The following is a 21,276-nucleotide window of genomic DNA, read 5'->3' on the forward strand; positions in this document are numbered from 1 at the left end:
TAATTCAGTAACAAAATTGCTGTTATATGCACCTGCTTTTACTAAAATTTCCATTGACCATTTTATTTTTCATTATTATTCCTGTTGCAGAAGGAGATAGCAAACAATCTAAGCCTGAGTTGTGGCCACTAGGTTAAAAGCTCCTTTGGGTCACCAGAGGAAAAGATTCATAGACTTGATGTAGATAAACTACCGGGAGTATGAGGAAGAGTCATAGTATAGAAACAGTTTCACTTGATTTTCTGTTGGTAGTGGAAAAACTGTCCCCCTTGCCACACATGCATTAAAAAGATTAAAGAACATAGTAATGCTGTCCCGCAGATGAGATGCAAATTGGATCATCACATACATTTCATTCAGATTGTAAGAATTAATAGTTGGGAGGATATGCAGAAGTTTCCAAAGTTTTACAGGTGAGCATAAGGAAGGGCTGTTTTCATTTGGATCATAGTGGACTCTCCCCTAGAAATGGAAAAAAAAGGAAGAAAAAAAAACTGGGCCAGAAACCAAGAAAAACAAACATTTTCTCTTGGAAAACTTGGGAAACTTTGAAGAATTAAGCTGTTAAACCACAGATCAGAAATATTACCATACTGTATTTTTCAGTGACTTATCTCAGCTGTAGGAAGTGATCTCAGCCGTTGATTAGACCCACAGTTTGTGTGATGTGATCTCTCAGAATCATCTGACATCTAAATAGAAACCAAACATAACCAAAATAAATCCACGTTAAGAGTTTGCACAGCCTCAGATCTCATTGCTATTACTCTTCTCAGTGACATTGTTACATTAGTTATCCACCCTAACTACTCAGTCATTAGAGAGGACTCTTGTTTTAATATGCCTTGCTGCATTTCCCACTTGGCTTTGTTTAACTGGGAACTCTCTTTTCCCTTGCAGCATGAGGTGCCCCTCTGTTCCAGGCAGCAGCCAGTAATGATCGTGGAAAGTTTCCCGGTGTGTGGAGATGGGCTATGAAATTGTGTGGAGCCCCATTCCGGCTATAAAAATCCTTTCTTCTGTTTTACTATGTGTCTTTTCCAAATTCTGTCTTTTAGGATCGCCCTTAATTATATCAGTTACTCACTTTTCTTCCCAGGTGTTCAACTTTTTCTGAAACTTATTAGAGTTTAGGTTTCATTTCAGTCAAGAGTCTGCAAGGAATGATTTAGTAATCTGTCTGTGATAACTTCAGGGAAATATCTTATGTTAATATTTCCCTGGCGTTCTCATAGTTGTTAGCATGGAAACTATATTTTGCTTGAAATGTGTTATTCTGCATTGAGGAATACTTTTTCTAGGTCAATACATTATCACATCATTTATAATGACCAGGCTATGGAGAGCTAAATAGAATAATTCATTGAGCTTGAAGGAATGTAACCTAGTTCTAGAAGTATAGTTTTGGAATTCACGGTATATTTACTCTCTCTTATTTGCAAAAATCTTGAGAGAACATGGATATTGGATGGTGTTCAAATATTCAGGTCTTCTCCGTAACACGGAACATTGTTAATCATAACCAATAGAGACAAACTCATGCCTCGCATAATCCCAATTTTTGTGTGGGCTTGGGCCTGTGCTGTGGCTTAGAGTAAGCCTCCACCTGTGTTGCCTGCATCCCATATGGGCACCAGTTCATGTCGCAGCTGATCCTCTTCTGATCCAGCTCTCTGTTATGGTCTGGGAAAACAGTAGAAAATACCCTGAGTGTTCAGGTATGAGCACAAATTGAGTTTTGTAAATACTTTTGCAAATCATGAGCTGGTGCTGTGGCATAGTGGGTAAAGTCACCCCCTGCAGTAGCCAGCATCCCTATGGGTGCCACCTCAAGTCCTCGCTGCTCCACTTCAATCCAGCGTCCTGTTAATGAACCCAGGAAAGCACTGCAAGATGTCCCAAGTCCTTGGGCCTCTGCACCCACAATAGGAGACTTTGAAGAATCTCTTGGCTTTGGATAAGCCTAGCTCTGACCGTTGTGGCCATGTGGGCATGAACCATCAGATAGAAGAGTCAGTCTCTCTCTCCCCGATCCTCTTCTCCCCCTCCACCTCTGCTTCTTTGTAACTCTGCCTTTCAAATAAATAAATTAACCTTTGAAAAGTAATACTTCAGATTCAGAGGGTAACCTTGATAGAGTTGAGAGCTTTGTTCTTATGTAGTGAAACATATCAAGGTTTCTTTCTGATCAGCCCTGTAAACCAGAGTCTGACTACATACTAGTACTAGGTTCAGACCAGATAGTTCTTTAGATTTCATTTTATTCTTGAGCTGTAGTGAGCATGCAGGTATGCCTGCAATATTAGGTTGGAACTTAATATCTGATGCGGCAGTATCGGAAGGCTGTTTCTTTCTGGGTTGATTATGTGCTGAGGCTCTCATGTTATGAATAGGATTAGTGTCCTTAGCAGAAAGTCTTGGTAGGAGTGGCAAGGGAGTAGTCGGACCCATAAAATCTCCTATGAGAGGGAGGATGAGCTGCCAGAAGGCAGAATAAGCTGGTGTCTTTATCTTGGATGTCCCAGTGTTTAGAATTGTGAGCTTCACATTTCTGCTTATAAATTACTCATATAAGGAATTTTTGCATCCTGAATGAATCCAAATATTACTGTGAAACCTTTCATAAATGTCTAAAAGGTGATAAATCTGGTAATATTTAAGAAGCCATGAAAACACAATTGCTCTTCCTGTATTCTTAGGAAATTTACATTTTCAGGTGTCACATATGTCTTTTCCTGTCAGCGCGCACGCGCGTGTACACACATGCACACAGTCACTAACACACTTGCATAATTTTAATTGGAGTTTTGTTGGATGCCTAACTTAGTTCAGTTTGAGGAGAATTGGCATTTGATGGTATTGAATTTTGTCATACACATGGAAGCTGTAGCTTAGTGTCTTCACTGATGGTAAAGATGTAATTGACTTTGAATATCAATCTAGTAACTGCCCATATTGGTGCACTCATTTGTGCCTTTATTAATGTTTGTTTATTGTTAGGATTTTCTTTATAAATGATTGGAGGAAGTTATTTCCACATATATTTCTCCTTTCCCTTTATCTTTGTTTTCTGTATTTCAAATACATTAATTTTTCTCCATTTAATTTTGTATGTAGTGGGTTTTTGGAGACGCTAGTTTTGTTAATGTTTTCTCAAAATGTATTTTTATGCTTCACTTTCTGTAATTGCATTCTGGCCTACTAGCTTCAGGTTCACTGATGTTTAACTCAGTGGTATCAAGTCTACTGATTAGTCTGTCAAGCACATTCTTCACCTTTGTTGATGTGTTTTTCACACACTTATTTTTTTCTGTTTGATTTTTTTCTCCTTTATGTCTGCTGAAATCTTTAGGGTCTCATCCAGATAATCCATCTGTTGTCAAGCAGACTTTAACGTATTAATGGAAATTATTTTAAATGCCAGTCTGATGTTGTGCTCATGTTTTATTTTTGTCCTTTGCTTTGTTTCATGAGTATTTTTGCTTAGTTTATTGCGTGTCTATCATTGTCACGTGAAAAACAGAGCAAAAGAGAGATGGAGGTAAATCGCCGCTGTGACTAGAGTTGGTGTCCCTTTCCCTATCTTATTTCTGGATTTGGAACCTGCATTGATCCACTCCAAACTAAACATATTTTGTTATTATTTCTTCTTTCTGTGGTTTGCATCAGAGGCCACAACTTTTATGTTCTTGTAACTTTACACTCCAAGAGGGCTCCCCTTCCAGGCCATTGCACCCAAGGTGGAGGTATTGCTTTTTGCATCATGTCCTTCTTTGCTCATGTCCTTCTTTGTTCACTTTCCTCTCTGGTGAGATACTGGTGCTGTGTGCTATTTTGTTGCAGTTGACTTGGTGCATAGAGTTAGAAACATACCAGGGGATTCGAATTCAATCCCATCGAGGTGGCATGTACCAATGCCATCTCACTAGTCCATGTGATCAGTTTCTGTTCACAACTGATCGTAATGATAGGACTAAGAACCAAAGGGATCACATAAAGAAGAATAGTGTCTGAAAATACTAGCTGATAGAATCAAAAAGGGAGAGAATGATCCAACATGGGAAGTGAAATACACAACAGACCCATAGAATGGCAGATGTCTTAAATAGCACTCTGGCCTCAGAATCAGCCCTTAGGGCATGCAGATCTGGCTGAAAAAGCCATGAGAGTATTTCAGGCATGGAAAGCCAAGACACTCTGGGGGAAAAAAAAAAACCTAAATGAAAGATCTCCGCGAGTGGGATCCCAGTGGAAAGAACGGGTCATCAAAGAAGGAGGTACCTTTCTCTGAAGGGAGGAGAGAACTTCTACTTTGACCATGGCCTTGTCTAAATATGATCAGAGTCAGTGAACTCAGGGGGCTTCCATAGCCTTGGCAGCTCATGACAAGAGCCTAGGGTGATTATTGATGCCATAAACAAGAGTGTCAATTTGTTAAGTCAACAACAGGAGTCACTGTGCACTTACTCCTCATGTAGGATCTTTGGCCTTAGTGTGCTGTACATTGAGATTTAATGCTATAACTAGTACTCAAACAGTATTTTTCACTTTATGTTTCTGTGTGGGAGCAAACTGTTGAAATCTTTACTTAATGTATGCTAAACTGATCTTCTGTAAATAAAGAGAATAAAAAAAGAATCTTGATGTGATTGGAAGGGTAGAGGGAGTGGATAAGAGGAGGGTTGAGGTTGGAGGGACGTTATGGGGGGAAGCCATTGTAAAAAAAAAAAGAAAATTATGGTAATTCCTGGAAAAAAAAAACACACACACACACACATCAACAGAGAGAGAGAGAGAGAGAGAGAGAGAGAGAGAGAGAGAGAGAGTCTTTCTTCTGCTGATTTACGCCCCACATGGCCTCAGTGGCCAGAGGGAGTGGGAGCTGATCTAAAGTCAGGAGCCAGGAGCTTCGTTCAGGTCTCCCATGCGGGTACAGGTGCCCAAGCACTTTGCCCGTAGCCCATTGTTTTCCCAGGCGTAAGCATAGAGATGGATCAGAAGGAGGCCAGCCAGGACTCAAACCAGTGCCAATATAGGATGCTGCTGCTGCAAGGCAAGGCTTTGACCCACTGTGCCAATGCACCACCACCACCCCAAAATTATTTAGAAACAAGGTCTTATATCATTTAAGATGGTGTTTACAGTGATTTATGAAGAATCCAGTAAGTATAAAATGTTCAGTAAACGACTGTTAAATGAATTTAGTTACCACATTTTATTTGCGTATAAACAATCCATGTTCGTTCCAATAATTTGGGTTACAATGTAAACCGAAAAAAAAAAAAAGATTCATTGTTCAAAATTCTATGGTGTTTTCTTTGTATTACTATATTTAAAATATGGCAGTAAATGTATTCTTAAAGTCCAAATGTTAGTTGGCATAAACTTTTCCATGGCAGCTCATTTGTACTTTGTGTACACTTGTTTTTACATTAGTAAAACAAGAGTGACAAGTTGTGACAGAAGTTGTATTTTCCACAGAACTGAAAATGCCCTTTTAGGAAAACTGTGCCAACTTCAGCTTTATTCCATCACTGCACCAAAATGAATACCTTTACAAATGTATCTATAATGTTATAACGCAGAGCAGCCATTGAGATGAGGAAAATTCTGTTCACTAGATTTTGAGAGCTCCTGATTTACCATGCCCTAATAAAGAAATGACTAGTATATTAGTCGCATACAGTGGAAATGGACATTGGAAAAGCAGAAGCTATCCTAGTGTGCAAGCATCACACCACACATTGTAAATTCTGCCCCTACTATGAAAAACACATTTCCTAATATCAGAAGTAGCCCATGGGCCATATGAGGCCTGCCAAATTTGGCGCAGAAGGTTGGTCTACCTGTGAACAATGGTAATATCTGTATGGGTTGCAGTGATTCTCAGAATTTGATTCATAATTGCTAGAAATCTCAGAACAGAAGTCATATGTGCATAGATGCTGATAATCAGAAAAAAATATTTTATAATAGAGTTGATTGGGAAGAGGCATCATCAGTAACCATAAAGCTATACAAAAGTTGGCATTTCAAGAATTGCATGTTTGTGACGATGGACATATATTCTGTTTCTTTTTTGGAAAGGCAGGCTTGGACTGGTGAAAATAGGTTCAAAATAGTACAGTTGGTCCCTGGGAAAACACACATCTCATGATCTTTTTGTTCTACTCTGGATAACGCACTCTCTTCCTGAATTCCCTGAGTAGTTAAGACACAGTGTAGACTGGCTTACATCTAACCAACACTGGCGTGCTGATGATCATCTGACTGCTAAAATATGGGGTGAAGGGATATTTATGTCAGAGATTTGGATTACGTGAAAACAATTTTTCAGTATAAAAATCATTGCTTGGACAAAAGTCAACTTTATTTATTTTATTTTATTTTTTTTAAACTTTTATTTAATGAATATAAATTTCCAAAGTACGACTTATGGATTACAATGACTTCCCCCCCATACCGTCCCTCCCACCCACAACCCTCCGCTTATCCACTCCCTCTCCCCTTCCATTCACATCAAGATTCATTTTCGATTATCTTAATATACAGAAGATCAGCTTAGTATATACATTAAGTATGGATTTAAACAGTTTGCTCCCACACAGAAACATAAAGTGAAAAATAATAGGTGATTTTTTTAAATGATGATGAAATCAGAGCAGACCTATTGTCATGTTTAATCCCAGTGAGAGTCAAGTTAGGAATTGATAATTTCTTTTTTTTTTTTTGGAGAGGATCAGTTTAGTATGTATTAAGTAAGGATTTCAACAGTAGGCACCCCCATAGAAACACAAAGTGAAATATATTGTTTGAGTACTCGTTATAGCATTAAATCTCAATGGACAGCACATTAAGGACAGAGATCCTACATGAGGAGTAAGTGCACAGTGACTCCTGTTGTTGACTTTACCAATTGACACTCCTGTCTATGGCATCAGTAATCTCCCTATGCTCCAGTCATGAGTTTCCAAGGCTATGGAAGCCCTCTGGGTTCTCCGTAAAGTCAACTTTATTTTTAACCGTAGTTACCATTTAGAGTTGCTGTAAATTCTCTGGTCTAATGGCATTGATCCGTGGCTACTTTCTCTATTCTATGGTGAATTAGAAATCTAAACTTTATCTTCCTTTGATTACCACATCCCTGACAAGTAGGAAGGAAACATTTCTTATCCTCAGCAATTTTAGTTACTTAAAAAAGCTAAAAATATTTCAAGTCAAACAGGTGCATCTACCATCTGAGTGGGAGGATTACTTAGTTTACTCTCTGTCAGCACTGTGGTTGAATTCTGGAGATACAGTGTATAAGAAGTCAGTGTTAACTAATTTTTGTGTAACAGAAGCGACAAGAACTGCATTAGAACAGAATGATTATAGGCAGAAATTAAGTTGTGATTTTGGTTGGCATGTAACTGAGCTCTCACCACTCTGAACAGTTTGTATCCTGTGAACCAACTGAAGACTTGAAGGATGCTTTCTGTGTTATCTTCCAGGAGGCATTATTTCAAGGTGTGATTTTCAGAATGCTTTATATCTAGCAGTTTATTCAAATATAAAAACCAGAAACGCTGTATTTTGCTTTGTGCAATAAATGTGCCACTGCAATTTTTTTTTTCCTTTTGTAAATGGAAACTAAATTGAAATTCCCTGGGTGGCAGTTTGCTAGTTTAACGGATCCTGGTGTAGATTGCTTTTTCTCTCAACAATAAGTGCTTTTTATTCTATTTTGTGAATTCACATTTTGTTCAGTGAGTTTCATATAGCTGAGCTTATGTGTGTAGATTCAGGTAAATATTCAGGGTCATAAGTTTAGTGATAAGTCTTTTGTGGGCACCTCCCACACCTTCAGACCACAGGGGAATTTTGCAACTTGAAAGCAACACAAGTACTTTTTTTGAACATGTATTATTCTCGAGGGAAAGGCAAAGAGGAAGGGAAGGAGAGGGGAAAAGGAAGAGGAGAAATTTCCATCTGTTGGCTCACTCCCCCCTGATGGCCTGAGTAACCAGGTATAAACCAGGTCGCAGCAGAGATAAGAACTCCACTCTGATCTCCAGTATCAGTGGGAGAGAGCCAAGTACTTGAGACGTCATCTGCTAGTTTACCAGGCACATTATCAGGGGGTTGGATTTGAAGCAGAGCTTCTGGTCCTTGAACAAACTGCCCAGGCATGGGATGCCAGCATCACAAGCAACAGTGTTAATTTACTGTGCCAAAACTGTGGGCCTACCATCACCCATATGGACTTTATCAAACTCTTCAACGAAATTGTCATTAGTTTAGACTCATAACTCTCCTAAATCTCCCTACTGTTTTCCTAGTATAAGGCAGAAGAACATGATTGAAGTATAAGAAATGTAAAGGAAATAGGTAATCCTTTTTAAACACTGATGCTGCAGAGTCTTTCAGATATCTCCTACAATCTCATGTGGAAGATCACGCTACGTAACCACGTTTTGGAGTTGCTTAACCAGTGACAAGTTTTTTAACATCTTTGAGTATCAGTTAGCTCTGCGTGCAGGGCAGGACATTACCCTGGGGCATAATACGCATTTCATATGTAGGTAATTGCTACCATTGTTGCTAGTATCATTATCATTGCCTTTACTCTTTCAGAGTCCTCCCTTCTGCTCTGAGTGAATTAAGGCTCTAAAGCTCCTTGCAGTTTCCTGTTTCCCTGCAGTAGTCACTTTCTAGACCTTTATGTTGTCTGTTCTCTAGCTTAATTGCTTCAGAGCTATTGAGTTCCTGTGTTCTGGGCATCTGCAGTCACTCAGCACAACCTCAGAAAATGATCTGCTCATGTTTACACCCAAGCTGGGCCCTTCTTTTTTTTGATTTTGTTTGAGAACTACCGCTCCATGCATTTAATATATACAGATGCAAGATCATGATGCTTCTCTCCCCACTACCTCCCTACCACTCATACTTCCTCTTTCTTCTTCCTCCTTCTTCATTTACCCTTCTAATTTTTACAGAGATCAATTTTCAGTTAATTGATATACTTGAAATATTAACCCTACACCGGGTATGAAGAAAAAAACAAAGGAAGTAAAGAACAAACAAACAAACAAACAAGAAAAACATCGTTTCCACATAGTCAAGACAGGGGCTGTTCCGACTCAGCACATCTCAAAGTGTAAGGCTGGCTTCCATAGATTACATTTTAAGTTCTCTTTTGGCACAACACAGAGAGATCATATGGAATTTGTCCCTTTGTGACTGGCTTATTTCACTAAGTCTAACGGTTTCCAGTTGCATCTACTTTGCTGCAAATGAGGGAGGTTTTAGGATTCTGGACATGGAGTGTGATTAGCAGTCTGTCGTGCATGTTATAATCACCACCATTATTGGTATTTGCTGTGTAGGTACGAGGCAACTTTCCATTTAATAATGTGATTTGAGATGTGTCATTAAAGTTTGATTCTCAGCTTTCTCAGTTCTGAAACACTGTTCTTAGAGGATGAGGAAGATCAAGCAAAATAATCAGCTTAAAATTCAGCAACATGCCTAGTACCTACAGAGCAAACTAAATGGTGGCCTCACCACAGTGCTACATTACCTACTCTGTTAGACTTATCATCCACTAATGCAGATATTGCGCTGATCCGATGGCAGGAGCCAGGTACTTATCCTGGTCTCTCATGGGGTGCAGGGCCCAAGGACTTGGCCCATCCTCCACTGCACTCCCTGGCCACAGCAGAGAGCTGGCCTGGAAGAGGGGCAATCGGGACAGAATCCTGCGCCCCAACCAGGACGAGAACCCGGTGTGCCGGCGCGGCAGGCGGAGGATTAACCTAGTGAGCCGCGGCACCGGCTGAAAGTTGGTTTTGTCTGCAGCTCTTTTCTAATCAGATGTGAGGGAGCAGCAGTAGTGGCTCAGGAAATTGATTTTCTGCCATCTTTGTGGGAGATCTCAATTGAGATCCCTGCTGCTGGCTTCTGATCTTTTGGGGAACGAAAAAGCAGAGGAGAGCCTCCCGGTCTGTGTGTCTGTGTCTCTCTAAAATAGAAACACAGATAGCCATTTCTCCTTCCCTCTCACCTGAAACTTCTAGTTCACAGCTCCTGCTCTAACACTGAATGCTCTGCTGCTTTGTGTCCTTCTCAGACACCCAGTAATATGCACCACAGTAAACATTCTCCTATGGATGTAGGATGATGCACTAGTAGTTAGTCCCTGTGGTTTCTTCTCCACATTTTTTATTCTTTTTTTAAAACTTTTATTTAATGAAAATAAATTTCCAAAGTGCAGCTCATGGATTACAATGGCTTCGCCCCCCCCATAGCTACCATCCCACTCCTACCCCTCCCATCTCCCGCTCCCTCTCCCCTTCCATTCACATCAAGATTTATTTTCAATTCTCTTTATATACAGAAGATCAGTTTAGCATATATTAAATAAAGATTTCCACAGTTTGCACCCACATAGAAACAGAAAATGAAAAATACTGTTTGAGTACTAGTTATAGCATTAAATCACACTGTATAGCACATTTAAGACAGAGATCCTACATGAGGAGTAAGTGCACAGTGACTCCTGTTGTTGACCTAACAAATTGACACTCTTGTTTATGGCATCAATAATCACCCTAGGCTCTTGTCATGAGTTGCCAAGGCTATAAAAGCCTTTTGAGTTCACCGGCTCTGATCCTATTTAGACAAGGTCGTAGTTAAAGTGGAAGTTCTCTCCTCCCTTCAGAGAAAGGTACCTCCTTCTTTGATGACCCGTTCTTTCCACTGGGATCTCACTCGCAGAGATCTTTCATTTAGTTCATTTTTTTTTTTGGACATAGATCTTGGCTTTCCATGCCTGAAATACTCTCAATGGCTTTTCAGCCGGATCCACATGCCTTAAGGGGCTGATTCTGAGGCCAGAGTGCTGTTTAGGACATCTGCCATTCTAATCATCTGCTGTGTATCTTGCTTCCCGTGTTGGATCTTTCTCTCTTTTTTTATTCTACCGGTTAGTATTTGCAGACACTAGACTTGTTTATGTGATCCCTTTGGCTCTTAGTCCTATCATTATGATCAATTGTGAACAGAAATCGATCACTCAGACTAGTGAGATGGCATTTGTACACGCCAACTTGGTGGGATTGAATTGGAATGCCCTAGTATATTTCTAACTCTAACATCTGGGACAAGTCAGCTTGAGCATGTCCCAAATTGTACATCTCTTCCCTCTCTTATTCCCACTCTTACATTTAACAGGGATCACATTTCAGTTTCAACACTTAAGAATAACTGCGTATTAATTACAGAATTTAACCAATAGTATTAAGTAGAACAAACAAAAAAATACTAAGAGGGATAACATATTAAGTTGTTCATCCACAGTCAGGGCTAGCGCTGATCAGTCACGGTTTCTCATAGTGTTCATTTCACTTTAAAAGTTTCCTTTTTGGTGCTGGTTAGTTTACTCCAATCAGGGAGAACATATGATATTTGTCCCTGGGACTGGCTTATTTCACTCAGCATAATGTTTTCCAGATTCCTCTCTTTTGTTGCAAATGACCAGATTTCATTGTTTTTGACTGCTGTATAGTATCTATAGAGTACATATCCCATAATTTCTTTATCCAGTCTACTGTTAATGGGCATTTAAGTTGATTCCAGGTCTTAGCTATTGTGAATTGAGCTGCAAGAAACATTAAGGTGCAGATTATTTTTTTGGTTGCCAATTTCATTTCCTTTGGGTAAATTCCAAGGAGTGGGATGGCTGGGTTGAATGGTAGGGTTATCTTCAGGTTTGTGAGGAATCTCCAGACTGACTTCCATAGTGGCTTGACCAGTTTGCATTCCCACCAACAGTGGGTTAGTGTCCCTTTTCCCCCACATCCTCGCCAGCATCTCCACATTTTAACATGGCTTTGATGAAGAATGGCTGCTGCGCAGTTTTCACAAAGGACTGAAGCCTGGGCATTTTCTTTGCCTTGTGGTGATTGAACCCTTGGCCCCATTTGCTTTCCATTCTCGCCATGTGAATCGCATTACTGAGGAGCAATGGTTGAGCATGGCAGTGGTAAAACGGTATGTTTCTGTGACTTTTCTTCAGTTGTTTCCTTGTGGGAACTGGAATTCTTGCCCTTCATTGTCTTCCTTTTCTTTCCCTTTAATGAGAAGGTACATAAATGAGGTTCAGGCGATCATATTTTGCCATACTTGCAATCTCTGTGGTAACTTTTGTTTTTTTCTTGGTAGAGTAGGCTGGAAAATGCACCTTACCCCCAAAATATCATCTTCCCAGTTCCCTGCAACTTATGGATATGAAACATTGTGTGGCAATGTAGACTTGCTGGAATCATTTAAATCAAGGACTCTGAACTAGAAGGTTTTCCAGGATGATGTGGTTAAGGTCAAATAACCACAGGGTTCCTTTTGAGAAAGGAGCGAAGAAAGTAGCAGTTGGAGTGAAGAGGTTACAGTGGCAGCAGGTGTTAGAGAGATTCTGTATGAAGATGAAGACTGAATAAGAGAAAAAGGCTACAGGCAACCTCTGGATGCTGCAGAGCTTTAGGCTCCTTTCAGGGCTTCCAGTCAGAACCAGTACTACTCACAGCTCCTCATTCCTATATTGCACTTCTGTTCTCCAGAAGCATGCAGCAACACATTGGCATCTTAAGACTCTTGATATCCATAACTAACGGGGGACAGACTTTTATTTTAAGCCAGGGAGACTGCAGTGCTTTTCTGTGTTAGTGAGGGGAAATAAAGTCAGAACATACCTTTCTCTTAGATCTAGAGGTAATATAGGGCATGTTTAATTTTTGACAGGCTAATTTCTTTTGCTGTTGAAATATTATGCAGAATTGTGTTAATAGTAGCCCCAGTCATTACCCTATTCAGGAAGCCACCTGAATTTCCTTCAATTCTGTTGTTCTTTTTTTTTTTAAATCTCTGCTCACCAGTTCTTTCTTGTTGCTCCTCTCCCTTGGCATAGACTTTAATTTAGTTGACCTCATCTCTCAGAAGTTAATTCCAAGGCCGGCGCCGTGGCTCAATAGGCTAATCCTCCACCTGTGGCACCAGTGCCCTGGGATCTAGTCCCGGTCAGGGCGCTGGAGTCTGTCCCGGTTGCCCCTCTTCCAGGCCAGCTCTCTGCTATGGTCCGGGAGTACAGTGGAAGATGGCCACTTGGGCCCTGCACCCACATGGGAGACCAGGAGGAAGCACGTGGCTCCTGGCTTCAAATCGGCGTGTTGTTGTCTACATGCTCTGAGATTGTTACAGAGATTTAATATGAATTTTGCCTCATGACATTTCGTTCGTTCATGTTCTTCCAACTATTTGGTGTAGTTGGACTTCCCTAATTTTTATCAGTTTGATATATGGTAGCTTGTTTGCATTGCTGACTTTAACTTTACTTTTTCTGGGAGGTAACTGGGGTAATTATTACTTTATAAATCTCCTATCCTTCAATCAGTGGTCATGGTAAATGACAGAAAGCCTAGAGACAGGGAGACTGAATGAGGCTAGCCATATGGGCATTGCTGACGTTCAAAGTAAACACATATTGACTGTATGACTTAAGATGTGTTCTATACTGGATGGAAGGCAGAACAGAGGTGCTCCAGATGTGAACTTCTTGTAACAGGGCCCAGATGTTTTCTAGCCAGGGAGCCAGAAATTGTAAATCCAAGGGTTTTCTCTTCTCTGAAAGCAAAAGGGGAGTGACGATGAGCAGTGGCAGAAGAGGCAGGTCTCATTGTGAACCAACATGACACTGATCTCAGTAGAAACAGAAACTACATAGATGTATAGATTCGAAGCATATATTTTTTGACCGGCAGATTGGACATTGAGAGAGACAGACAGAGAGAAAGTCTTCCTTTTGCTGTTGGTTCACCCTCCAATGGCCCCCGCGGCAGGCGCGCTGCAGGCCAGCGCACCACGCAGATCTAATGGCAGGAGCCAGGTACTTATCCTGGTCTCCCATGGGGTGCAGTGCCCAAGTACTTGGACCATCCTCCACTGCACTCCCTGGCCACAGCAGAGAGCTATCCTGGAAGAGGAGCAACCACGACAGAATACAGTGCCCCTACCAGGACTAGAACCCGGTATGCCAGCGCCACAAGGTGGAGAATTAGCCTAGTGAGCTGCAGCCCCAGCCTTGATATGTAACATATTTTTAAACTCTCACCTAGAAGCCAACATGCAGATTGAATTTTGAAATTTAAACCTTCAACTTTTCTCACCAATTTAACAAACATAAGACTTCTTTGTGTCATTTTGATATATGTATACAGAGTGTAATTTTCAAACATTCTTCTTGTTTGTGTATGACATACACTACTAATAGTGTATTTATCTTAAATCTCGTGGTAGGATTTCCATTACTTAAATTGTGTCATCTTTGGTTATTGATGGTAGCAAATCTGTGGGCCTCCACCTATTTGCTGAACCCCTGGAATGGAGTGATGTCATCAATCTGTCACAGAATATTCCTGGTTACTGTTGACGTACTGTGTTCCAGGCTGGACAGTAATTAGGTGAAGAGAGAGACTCAGGCGATTTGTTCTTGGGTATTCCCATTTCATACTTTAGCAGAGGTGACTTGCTGGGTGTCCAGTTGTAGAGAGGAAGGTAGTAGATTTGAGTAACTTTCCGAAGGTGGAACATACAAAGGAAACCAAAGGCAAATTATTTAGAACCCATATACTGTCTCCTGATTTCAAAGAGATCAAAAGGTATGTCTTAGGATATTATCTAGTAACCAGTAATCAAAAACTGCCTTCTGAAAAAGAAAGGGAGTAGTCTAATTGTGGAAGAGGAGAGGAGAGAGCGGAAAGGTGGGAGAGGGGCTGTGGGTGAAGAAGGGAGAGAGAGAAGGAGAACCTGTGAGTGTGAGTGTGAGTGTGTGTGTGTGTGTGTGTGTGTGTGTGTGTACCAGCCTTCCTGAGGATCCAGGTCACTGAGAGTAAAGGGGAATTTCAAATGACCTGTATTATTATCTGTGCAACACAGGGCCTGTGCTACTTTATGGACTTTCCGTGGGTTGCTACGCCACAGACATGGTGATGCACTATGCTTGACAAATGATTGCTTTCTGAAAGAATTGCAGAGGTAGGTGATCGTCTTATAAGTTTTCCACAAGTAAATTATCCTTCCTTTGTGAGGCAAGTGTGACTGCTTGAGATGAAAGCACACTTAAAACAGTTGGGGCAAGAAAACTTGTTTGAGCAGGGGATGACATTATGACATGGTGTGTTAACAGTTGAGATGCCAGCATCCTACCCTCTGACAGAGGATGCTGGGTGACTCTCTGTTGCTCTGCTTCCATTCCAGTTTCCTCCTAATGCACCTGGGGAAGCAGTGGAATACGGGGGCAAATACTTGGGCCCCAGACAGCCTCATTGGAGCCCCTGGTGAAATTCTTGGCATTTGATTTTGGTCTGCCTGGCCTTGGTAGCCTTTGGGGAACTGAATAAGGATATAGACATGTGTCTCAACCCCTTTCTCTCACTATGTTGCAGAAGAAATAAATAAAAAATAAGCAAATGGATAAATAGTTTAAAAAGAAAACTGAGCAAGGATGAGTTCAAAATCATGTGAAGAACTTGTTTACTAAGGGATTTATCCAATAGTCCCACCTGTTCAAGTGCACCCACATATAGTACAGAAACAAACCAGGGGTGACAGATGTTAATATATAATGTGTTGCCTACATACCGTCTTCCAGCTATAAAAACACATTACACCTGAATTTTAATTTGGAACAGACTAAGCTTTTATCAATAACCTGTGATCAACCTATTTCTTGCTTTTATAAGACTTCAGGATATATGGGGAGATCCTTAGGGAGAAGTCTTCATGTGACACATTATGGCCTTAGATTGATGAACACTTTCTCATCATTATAGGCAACTTGCATAGGAAACTTGGATTGTTACCATCCCAGAAGAACAGAAAAGGAAAGAGCATGAAGAGATACAGAGGTTTGTATGGGTGGTGGGTATGGTCATGCCTGAAAGGTGCTTTTGTCATTCCTTTCCTTTGACCTAGACGTATGCTCAGAACTATCAGTAAGGGAGGTAGGCAAATAAAACAACAGGTACACAGGTGGACAGAAGATTGCTTATGTGTTCTACTCTGTTGAAAATGAGACACTGTGCAGTACTGCCACCAATAGTATGCACGGATGGAATAATTAACAACTATCTTACCTTACAGCATTTCACTACAGGAACAGAATGTGGAGGCCATGAGTGGTCATGGAACCTGCCACGTAGAAGACCCTTATTTAAGTATGGACAAATGCAAATATACACCAGATGTGAAACACATCTCTTACTTTATTAACTTTTTCAGTCAAGTTTTATTTACAAATATGACCTGCACTGTAACCTAAAAGGACCATACCAACCTGATACCACAAAGCAAAGGCTGCTGCTTCCTTTCGTGCTACTTATCCTGCCTCTCAACTGAGGAGAATCTCACTGGGGCAGGGATGGAGAGACTCATGCAGGGAAAGTAGAAGTTTCTCACAGTAGAAGGTTTTTCTCATAGCACAGAGATGAGCTGAATGATTCTACTCATCAGTTGACACAATTCTGCATAGTCCAGAAAAAAATCTCAAAATGTTTGTCTTGCCTTTTCAGTACTATCTTGGAATCTGTGAGGCAGCCTAACTTTTTAAAGGAAAGGATTGTTTTAATTCTTGGTTCTTGAGATTTGAAGTCTAGGGTCCTTGTGTTTTGAATGGGCAAGAATCCCAAGGTGATACCTAGAACCAGATGTCATGAGACAGGTAAATAAAACAAGAATACATGAGTCTGTGTTTCTGTGTCAGTCTTACAGACACAGCAGAATTCAGTAAAGTGACCTCTGTGCTAATAATCTGATATAAGCCTAATCACTGCCCAGTGTCCCACCCCTACACCTTGTGGCATCTTATGGACCTAACAACTCAGGTATTTTCAGGAATGGTTTGTTGTTTTTTCTTTAAGATTTACTTATTTATTTAGAAAGAATTACAGAGAAGCTGAGGCAGAGGGAGGGATCTTCTTCTGGTGGTCTACTCCCCAGACAGCTACAATGGCTTGAGGTGGGCCTATCTGAACCAGGAGCTTCTTGCTGGTTACCAATATGGATGCAGCATCCCTAGGTCTTGTACCGTCTTCCACTGCTTTCCCAGGCATATGAGTAGGGAAGTGATTTGCAAGTAGAGTAGCTAGGACAGGACTGGTACTCATATTGGATGCGCTCACTGCAGGCATTGGCTTTACCCACTACATATGGTGCCAGCCCCAGGGCTGGCTTCTCTTCTTGGGTGATGGAGGAGTGTCCTTCCTTCCTGTGGCTTCACACTGTCCTTGATTTTCTTCCCCTTCAACAAAAATCTCCAGCCTCTTGTTTCCACTGTCACATATCTCGCCATCCTTTTCACCTTCTTGCCTCCCAGCTTTAAATATCCTCGGGGTGACAGTGAAGATCCCACCATTGTACTCAAGGGTGCTGTTCTCATCATAAAAGCCTTGGTTTTCCATCATCAGCAAATTCCCCCTTCACATACTAGGTAATATTCACAAGCTCCAGGGTTAGATTGTGGCCTTCGTGGGCAACATTACTCAGCGTTTCGTAACTATAATGGAGCCATAAAACACAGTGACAGATAAATGAATACTAAAGTGTCTTACATTTAGTGACAGCACATATTTTGTGACAGCCTTGTTTCATGAAACACATTACAAGTGGGTTCCAAAAGACAATGAAATACACCCTGTTTGCACCAAGCCTAGCACAACCAATTAAACCTCAAAGTTACTTAAGACTTATGTTCCAAAACTTTGGTCATGGTCTGCGTGAGTGGCATGCAGCAAACATGAAGATTCACTGAATGGTGAAGCTGGCCTTATTTTTGTGAGCACAACTTCGTTGGGTATCCCCATGCCTGAAACAACATGATTCACTTTCCTACTCTTCTTTTGGATAGATGCACAACCCAGATGAGGTTGCATCTCAAATGGTCATTTTCCCACTGCATTCCAGAAGCCTCAAGAGGCTGCTTTTGAGATATGTTTGAAGACCTCATGCCATCTTAAGAAAGATGGAGATAGTTCACCCACCTCAAATGATGTGCATTCAGTTTCTTCCTGGAATAGGCCCATTCTTATTGAAGATGGTAAGACAGATGCAAAGGGAAGGTGTGAACTTAGGTGAGAGTTACAACTGAACTGCCGTGGCCAATCCTTTCTCACTCAACTCTTCCCTCAAGATAATGAAGTGCTTCAGGTCACAGCAACTAGACGAAGACTGTGGGGAGTGACACATAGGTAATGTGGTCCCAATAATGGGTCACAGCTCCTCAACACGAACTCACCATCTGTGGTCACGGAGAGAGCTGCAAATGAGGTCACGGGCACCACTGACACATCTGCAAACATGTGGCCCCAAATATTGGGGACAATCCCCTGCTCACATACTCTGCTTTTCTATTCCTCCTCACTCAGCTGTTCTATTCCAAAATTTCCCCTGGAACCAATCTTCTCTTATCCTCCTTGCTTGATCATGTGCTTCCCATTGCCTAGTGGAATTGCACAGGGGCATGCCTGCACCCTCAATTATGTACCCCTTTTCTCTAACTAACCTCATGAATACTTCACACCGCATCACACAGATAACCTGTTTTAACTACCCAGCTCTGGAGCTCATATATGAACACTCATCTGTCTGATGAGAATTCACTTTTGCAGACAGCATTCCCTCTTACATATCAACAAACTCTTACTGCACCCACAGCACCTTCAACCTTTCAAAGTGCTGTATGTGGTGAGAGCTGCTGAATGCTTCCTCCAACATGCAGTATCTAGTGTCTCATGGAGTAACACACTTCTGAACCCCTCCAGCACATAGCACACAAATACCGATGCCTTACCACGCACACACACACACACACACACACACACACACCACAGAACACCCATCTGTATGTAATACAACACACACTCAAAACCACGTGATGTGACATGACATAGAGCCATGTGTGCTAAACACACAGACACAAACATTTCCTTTCTACCTAATTAAAACTCACTGCAGTATTCATATAGGTAAATACTGAATTTATTTCATATTAATTTCAGACCAATTCAAGCAGTATGTTACAAAGTTACATACATGTGGCACATGATTTCACCACACTGTTTCTCTGCAATGTGTGAGTGCATCATATACAGCACACCACCTTCATGGCACAACTTGATAATCTTAAGAATTCAGTAACAATCAGTGGACTGTGTTAACATTTAACAGCAACAGTGGCATGAGACAATCATGAATATGTATTTTATTCAAGTTCAGAATTCAGCCATTGTTTCATTGGCATGACAAATTAGTGGAGGCCAACAGGGCCAAAAGCAGTAGCCAAGGACTGTGGTACTGAGGAGACCTGAGGGCTGGACCCGGGAAGAAATATAGACAACCCAAAGGGTAGCACCCCCTTGCGCATTTTCAATTGAACCTAAGAGGAAAATGTCATCTTGGATGTGGGAAGGGTGCTCACTGGAAAAAGTCAATCAAGGAGAATAGAAGAAGCTGTGTCCCTGCAGGGAACAATACAGAATATTCAGAGATGTTGGTTATTCTGTAGGTAGGATAAGGCCCAATACAGGACTTAAGTGAGGTCACATATGATATTTTGTACATAATCTTTGGTAAAGCAAGAGAAATGCTAGTTGTATTCCTTCACACACTCTGACACCATTAAAAAAAGAGCTTTAGCAGATAGCAAGAAGTCCAACCCAATTATATGACTTCTAACCCAAACTCCAGCATCCAATGAGACGAATGTGCTGTGCACATGTATGTTATAGTTTTTATCAGGACATGTATTTGGTTGCCTGTGAGATTATGGAATACGTCTATTCTGAGAACTCAGATCATGATCATCAGAATATGTGTGGATTGGATAAATCAATGAATGAAACATCAACTGCATATTCATGACCTCTGATCCACATTGCAGACATCTCAATCACCCAGTGTGATCCACAACCTGAAAACTCAATGGAGGGCAAGACCTTGGTCCTTGAAGCAGAAGAAACATCTGATAAATTGGAACCCCACATCAGCCACTCACCTTCACCTTTACAACCTCATCCTGGTAAGGACAGCGACAGGTGAGGCTGGGCACATCAGTGCAATGTGTGTGGGTATGTTCAGCAACCATCACGGAAGACAAATGGACACAGAATAAAATAGTGTGCTTAGGGCAAAAAGAACAGTCACGGTCATACAAGGTCAGGGATTAAATATGACAGTTTAACATAAATACGCCAAAGAAAAATGAAAACTAATAGTGATTTAAAGAGTCTATTCAGAAAAAAAAAAAAAAACTGACAAAGGAAATGGCAACCAGCAACAAATTTGTGCTAGGAGATCGGAGAATATATAGATAGGTCTTGATTATTCAAATTCCCAAGAGAAAATAACTAATTCACAACAGATAGAGCAGCTGTGATTAAAGTGCTGAATGACAGTAGGATGTCCGATGCCGACTAGAAGCAGAAGTATTCTGTGCTCCTGTTATTGCTTGAAATAGGGTTAAAACTGATAACTCAAAGGGTACTGAACTCAGGAAACAAAGAGAATTAGGTAAGAAGTGCCCATTCATGAGGTACAAAGATCCTGAATTCACGCATGTGTATGTAATTATCTCCTTTAACTTACCAGGTAAGATCCACAGGTTCCCGTGGTTAAGATATGGAGATCTTGGTTGTGGAGCATCGCGCAGCCTTTCACAACTATCATGGAATTTTTAGACAGTAACAGGGGCATGAATACTAACAACACATGGATTGCACTCTGTGTGACATTACTGTTTCAAGACACACAAAGCAAGTGATAGTATAAATGTGTGCTCTGTCTTTTGAGCCAGCAACACCTGGACAAGGATGAAAGTTATTAAAACATCTGTTTTGAAGCTTTGACCAGGCACATTTCATGGTCTTCATGAGAGTCTGGCATGTAGTGGACAACTGACATTCACTAAATGGGTGAAGTCGCTTTCATTCCTGTGAGAGCAAGTCTCATGAGTGGCCACCTGCCCGAAACAACATATCCAGTGACACATTGCCATTTAGATGCAGAAACTGGATGATGTCACATCTCAAGGATGTCATTTTGTTGTTTTTCCCCAGCACTGCAAAAGCCTCAAAAGGATGCCTCTGAGATGTGTTTGCAAGGCCTGGCACATCTTAACAAGGAAGGAGAGAATTCATCCAACTCAGATGATGTCTGCTTTGTTTCCTCTTGGAACGAGTCCATTCTTATTGA

General features: G+C 41.0%; 1 long non-coding RNA gene across 1 annotated transcript in view; it reads left to right on the top strand.

Annotated features, from left to right (window-relative positions):
- Positions 1-15,938, top strand: part of LOC149119204 (uncharacterized) — a 33,484-nt gene extending 17,546 nt beyond the window's left edge. The window contains exons 2-3 of the long non-coding RNA XR_016228601.1: positions 14,968-15,066; positions 15,864-15,938. This is a non-coding gene — a long non-coding RNA (uncharacterized LOC149119204). The remainder of the gene's footprint in view (positions 1-14,967; positions 15,067-15,863) is intronic.
- The last annotated feature ends 5,338 nt before the right edge of the window (positions 15,939-21,276 follow it).

Source organism: Oryctolagus cuniculus, chromosome Y (genome assembly GCF_051225735.1).
Source record: "Oryctolagus cuniculus isolate XC-2025 breed Fujian yellow rabbit chromosome Y, ASM5122573v1, whole genome shotgun sequence".
In the NCBI taxonomy this organism is placed as follows: domain Eukaryota; kingdom Metazoa; phylum Chordata; class Mammalia; order Lagomorpha; family Leporidae; genus Oryctolagus; species Oryctolagus cuniculus.